A 6961-nucleotide genomic window follows, 5' to 3' on the forward strand; every position below is an offset into this window, starting at 1 on the left:
AGCTCGCTTGGCACACCAGCCTCATTCCTGAAGAAGGGCTTATGCCCGAAACATCGATTCTCCTGATCCTCGGATGCTGCCTGGCCTGCTGTGTTTTTCCAGCACCACACTTTTCAACTCTGGTCTCCAGCATCTGCAGTCCTCACTTTCTCCTAAATGCCACCATCAGCCAACATGGGATTCAAGATCAATCCGGGAAAGGACATTGGAGTAGGTGATCAACAAGAATATAAGAGCTGGACAAACAAAACCGAAGAACTGTGGATGCTGGAAGCAAAAAAACTGAAATTGGTGGAGAAACTTAGCAGGTCATCTTGGAAGGGTCACTGGACCCAGAACACCATCTCTGCTTTCTCTCCACAGGTGCTGCCAGACCTGCTGAGTTTCACCAACTATTTCTGTTTTTGTTTAACGTAAGAACTGGGATGAGATTTCCCTTAATGTAAATTGATCAGTTGTAGAATAAGGGAGATTTACTGGTGTTGGTTAATAGACGAAGAAAACCACAGTTGATTTGGTGATTGGAAAGTTCAGTTGTAAGTGAGAATACATAGAAGAAGAAATAAACAATGATATTTAGGATATTTAGTCTCTTCAGCTTATCCCACCATTCTCGGAGATCACAGCAGACCTGTTACCTCTCCTCTTACACCTGCCATTGCTGCAAACCCCTTCATAAAATCTATCGAGTTCAGTTTTAAAATTAACAACTGATCTTTGTGGAAAGGGTCACAAACCTGAAAAACACTCTGTGAGAAGAATGTTTTTTTTTCTAATTTTAACCCTTTAAGGCCTGGCTCGTTTTCTTTGTCCCCAGACAATGAAAATGATTTCTCTCCACTTAGCCCAGCTGTTTTGTTTAGCATCTTGAAATCTCAATCAAATTAGCCCTTAACCTTCTAATTTCCAAGTAGTACAACACTAGTTTGCTTAATCTGTTGTGACAAACCTGTTCCTTTGACAAGGTTAGATTGTCCTTGGTTTTTTTCCAGAGAGGTTCGAAACAGCTCTAAAGTTTCATCATGTCTGGAGTTTGAAAAGTTCATTAGGGCCTTTTAGTTTACTCCTAATAGATAATGCCTCCAGCCTAAGGCTTTCATATCTTAAAAAAAAAACTGTATAATCAATGGGGAATGGCCAGCTAGCTGTGTAACCAGCCTTCATTTAGTGTAGAGTTTTGATGTGTGAAAAGCCTGCTGAACTCTCTCTTCTGGCTTGAAACCTGCAAGCGTTTTGTGTCATTTTTAATCTTTGTGCTAAGAGGTCTGTTTACGGGGACTGTTACAGCATTATTAAGTCGGGATCGTCTGTTGGGTTTGGGACACTTGACTCAACAGTCCTGCTAGGAGAAAGTGAGGACTGCAGATGCTGGAGATCAGAGGTGAAAAATGTGTTGCTGGAAAAGCGCAGCAGGTCAGGCAGCATCAAAGGAGCAGGAGAATCGACGTTTCGGGCATAAGCCCTTCTCCTGAAGAAGGGCTTATGCCCGAAACATCGATTCTCCTGCTCCTTTGATGCTGCCTGACCTGCTGCGCTTTTCCAGCAACACATTTTTCAACAGTCCTGCCTCAACCTACAGGACCTGAAAACTTCAGTTTTCACTGCAGGGCGATGGGCTGGAATCTAGTCAGGTCCACTCACTTCAGAAACAAATCCTCAGTGATCAGTGAGCAGGAAGTGCTTAGGCTGACTAGATTTGATGTTCCACTTCAATTCTCTGGAAATTAATTTCAGTTGTTTTAGAAACAGTTAGGTCTTCTAACCTTCACACCTCTTCAATCCCAACCCTATGTTACCCCTATAACCTGTCCATGCCAAGTCAGGTACCCACACACATCCCATGTTCTATCATATCCCATACTGCCTCTACAGCTACTCATGGAGTATCCAATTTAAGCTTACCTCAAGAGACATGTCAAAACGAGAAAAGCTTCTCACAATTTGACACAATTCTCAGTATTATACTCTTGGTATTGAAAAGCTCCCTTTTGTTTAACCCAAACAGATCAGTTTAACTTCAAATGATTGATCTTATAAAAGCAAACTTCCATTACACGGCCACACCAAAGACAGCTAATCCTTTAATAGCCTCTTTAAATTGTCAATTAAAATATGAACTTAGAATGACCTGCTCAGCCAATTGTAGCTTTTGGAACCCAGTGAACCCATTTGTAATGTCATAGGAATGGCCCTTGGAAAACCATTAACAAACACCTCTATTACAATGGAATCACCGATAGTAATGTTTTTCCCATGTAAACCAAATGACCTGTCAGTCAAAGCAATAGAGCAGGACCTTTTTTAAACCCTCATTGGCAGCTTCATCCTGTTTTTATCATGTTTAAAGAGTAGGAGAGTAACCATCTGAAGCTAATGAAGCTTAACCAGAGATTACTTACCCTGCAGAATATTTAAGTGTTACTCAAGCAATTTGTGACTCCCAGAGTGTGGGTCAAAGCCCTGGCTAAAGTGGGATCTGCTTGAATTCAGCATGATGTTAAAGTAGATTAGATTACTTACAGTGGGGAAACAGGCCCTTCGGCCCAACAACTCCACACCGATCCTCCGAAGAGCAACCCACCCAGACCCATTCCCTTACATTTACCCCTTCACCTAACACTATGGGCAATTTTGCATGGCCAATTCATCTAGCCTGCACATCTTTGGACTGTGGGAGGAAACCCACCAGACACTGGGAGAATATGCAAACTCCACACAGACAGTTACCCGAGGCTGGAATTGAACTTGGGACCCTGTTGCTGTGAGGCAGCAGTGCTAACCACTGAGCCACTGTGCCACCTTGGTGAATTTAGATTTCTCACCTGTGTGAATCAAACTCTGTTCCCAATCACTACAGGCAAACTTTAATAAATGGTGGTGGCTCCACACTGGGTCCCTACTGCAATTTTGAAAGACCCATGGAGTCTGTCTGACTAATAAACTCCAGCCCTATTTGTTCCTTACTTGTCTCATTCCACTTGGCCAATTTCCTAACCAGGTCAATAATTTGTCTTCAATTCTATGACCTCCAATTTTAGCTAACAGGCTCATTTGACAAACTTTATCAAGTGGCTTTTGAACTTTATATAAATAACATAAGCAGTCCCTAAGGATGTTATAATTATTCAAGAAATTGAATGATCTCACATATGTGGCCAAGGTCAGTAACGCATCTTAGAGAGACCTCAGAGATATCACATCACCCAACTTACATGGTGCTGTTGTATGTAAATTACCACAAGCTATCTTTAATTTGGCTACTTAATCAGAAATCTCACAGGCAATCAAGTACTGAAACAGGTTACTTCAACTTTATTGCATGTCGTAACCAAAACTCCTCATTGTAAGCAGCTAAGCCTTACAATGCAACCTTGCTATTACCTTATTAATGGTGGAATTTTACTATGATTCTAACAGCGTCAATCTCTGGATGTCCACAGTTCAATCTTTATGTAGTGTGGTTCTCTGGATTAATGCTTTAAGCATCCTGAGGCTGAATTCTTACAGGATTTTCTGTAGTGTCGCTTTTGATGTGACATTATCAATGTTTATCCCTAACACTGATTACACTTTTGGAGATATCAGGTCTGTAGCTTGCCTTCTTATCAGGAATAGCTTCCCTATTCCTTGTTACTTTCAGGTGTAAAGTGTCTGTTCTTTCCCAGGAAGCAGCATGTTTATCCATCTTCCCAAGGATGGTCAATTTCTCCTTTTTGTCTCAGGTCAAGCTTATTCCAGAAAGAGTTATTGCTGATACTTTCAATCCCAGAAAAGTTATTAAAGTTTTGAACTTTACAGTATCTGCTCAATGCACTACAATACTCAGTTCAAAGATCAGGACTTAGAGTCATAGAGACTTACAGCATGGAAACAGACCCTTCGGTCCAACTTGTCCATGCCAACCAGATATCCCAACCCAATCTAGTCCCACCTGCCAGCACCTGCCCATACCTCTCCAAACCCTTCCTATTCATATATCCATCCAAATGCCTTTTAAATATTGCAATTGTACCAGCCTCCACTACTTCCTCTGGCAGCTTATTCCATACACACACCAGTCTCTGAGTGAAAAAGTTGCCCCTTATTGTCTCTTTTATATCTTTTCCTCTCACCCTAAACCTATACCCTTTTGTTCTAGACTCCCCCACCCCAGGGAAAACACTTTGCCTATTTACCCAATCCATGCCCCTCATGATTTTATAAACCTCTGTAAGGTCACGCCTTGGCCTCCGATGCTCCAGGGAAACAGCCTGTTCAACCTCTCCCCAGAGCTCAATTCCTCCAACCCTTCTCGTAAATCTTTTCTGATCCCTTTCAACTTTCACAATATTCTTCCAATTAGAAGGAGACCAGAATTGCACGCAATATTCCAACAGTGGCCTAACCAACATATTGTACAGCTGCAACATGACCTCCCAACTCCTGTACTCAATACTCTGACCAACAAGGGAAAGCATACCAAAACGCCTTCTTCACTATCCTATCTACTTGCGACTCTACTTTCAAGGAACTATGAACCTACACTCCAAGGCCTTTGTTCAACAACACTTCCTTGGACCTTACCATTAAGTCCTGCTAAGATTTGCTTTTCCTTGGAGCTGAAAAGAAACTTGCATTGGGAGGAGGGTGATCATAAAGTTAAACTTCCCATTGTTCTACTGGACAATAGGGCTTTTCTCTTAATAGAGAGAGAGATGACTGGTGGGGGTAAAACCTGAGGGTCACCATGCTTCAGGTGAGTGGAAAGACTGAGAAAGAGACACTTTATGGTAACCTCAGCCAGTGCAGGTATTGAACCAATGCTGTTGGCATCACTGTGCATCGCAAACCAAGTGGGCTAACTGACCCCCTTCTGTGGTCAAAGGTACCAATGACATAAGTAGATTAAGGTTCTGCAAATAGTGTGATTAGATTCCCTACAGTGTGGAAACAGCCTCTTCGGCCCAACCAGTCCACACCGACCCTCTGAAGAGTAACCCACCCAGACCCATTTCCCTCTGACTAACGCACCTAACACTGCGGGCAATTTAGCACGGTCAATTCACCTGGCCTGCACATCTTTGGGAGGAAACCATAGCACCCGGAGGCAACCCACACAGACACGGGGAGAATGTGCAAGCTCCACACAGACAGTCACCTGAGGCTGGAATTGAACCTGGGACCCTAGTGCTGTGAGGCAGCAGTGCTAACCACTGAGCCACCATGCTGTCTAAGGAGAGAGGTTCCAAGCATATATAGTTTCTGGATTATTGCATGAGTATGTGCAAATTGTTATTGAGTAAATAAATAGAGAGATGAATACATAGCTCAAAGACCAGTGTGGGAGAACTGGGTTCTGGATCAGGGGTTGCTGGCACCAGTACTGGGAAAACTGGGGACTGTACCACTGGGAAAGTCTACGCTTGAACTCCTCTGGGGCTAGTGTTCTTGTGCATGGCATAACGAGGAAAATAGACAGTAAGTAGTAATGGCAAGGGATCAAACATGGAATTGGCATATCAAAGGTACGATGGGAAAATAATAATATGGGAAATAAGAGTCAGAGGATAGCAGAAAGGGGCAAAGATTAAAACAAACACCAACAATCAAGAATAGATCTTATAAATAATACAAAATTCAAAACAAATGGTCTGTGTCTGAATGCATGAAGCATTCATTTATTTTTAAAAATTGATCATGCACATTGGAGTAAATAAATATAAGCGTATAGCCATTACAGAGACATGGCTTTCGAAAGGTAAGGGCTGTGTCTTGAGTATTGATGGGTATATATATTCAAGAAAAATAGGAGGCAAGGTAAAGGTGGAGGGTAGTACTGTTAACCAAAGCGAGTGTTTATTTGATAGTTACAGATGGGGTGGCACGGTGGCTCAGTGGTTAGCACTGCTGCCTCACAGTACCAGGAACACAGTTAGATTCCACCCTGAGGCAACTGTCTGTGTGGAGTTTGCATGTTCTCCCTCTGTCTGTGTGGGTTTCCAACCCACAGTCCAAAGATATGCAGGTTACTTGGAGTGGTCATGCTAAATTGCCCGTAGTGTCCAGGGATAAATGGGCTTGCCATGGGAAATTCAAGAATGAGATGGGGTGGGTCTGAGTGGGATGCCCTTTGGAGGGCCAGGGTGCACTCGATGGGCCAAATGGCATGCTTCCATGCTGCAGGGATTCGATGATCTTGGTTAAGGAGATCAGGATGTAGAATTGGTTTGGATGGAGATGAAAAGTAAGGACTAGAAGTCAGTAACAGGAGTGATCTATAGGTTCCCCCAGCACTAGCCAGATTGTGGGACAAAGTATAAAGAGAAAAATATTGGATGCTAGTGATAAAGAGATGGAAATATTCATGGGTGACTTTATTCTCCACATAAAATGGAAAAATCAGATTAGTAGCAAAAGCCACAAATAAGGAGTTCACAGATTGCTTTTGAGATAATTTCTTAGAACAGCATATTTCAGAAGTGACCAGACAGCAGGTCACATGAGGCTTGGCATTGCGTAATCTGACAGGAATGGTTAATGACCTCAAAATGTAGTTGTAGTAACCACAACTGATTGAATATTACATCAATTTTGAAAGGGAGAAGTTTGGGTCTAAGACTAGCATTTTAAACCTAAATAAAGGAAACTACATAGGCAGGAAAGCTGAGCTATCTAAAATGAACTGGTATCTAGGTTAAGGGACAGATATAGTTGCAGACATTTAAGGGGATACTTCAGAATAATCAGAATAATTATATACCTACTATAAAGAGAAGTTCTAAAGGAAGAGCCCACTATCCATGGTTAACCATAGGAATAAAAACATATAAACTAGTAAACATAAGCTGCAAGTCAGATGATTGCTTGGAAAATAAGGAACAGCAAGGTTAGAAATTAGAGCATGTAAGAGGAATGCAATGTAAAAATGGATAGCAAGAATGTCCACCAATATTTAAAAAGCAAAAGAGTAAACAAAGTCAAC

The sequence above is a fragment of the Chiloscyllium plagiosum genome, chromosome 11, assembly GCF_004010195.1.
Source record: "Chiloscyllium plagiosum isolate BGI_BamShark_2017 chromosome 11, ASM401019v2, whole genome shotgun sequence".
In the NCBI taxonomy this organism is placed as follows: Eukaryota; Metazoa; Chordata; class Chondrichthyes; order Orectolobiformes; family Hemiscylliidae; genus Chiloscyllium; species Chiloscyllium plagiosum.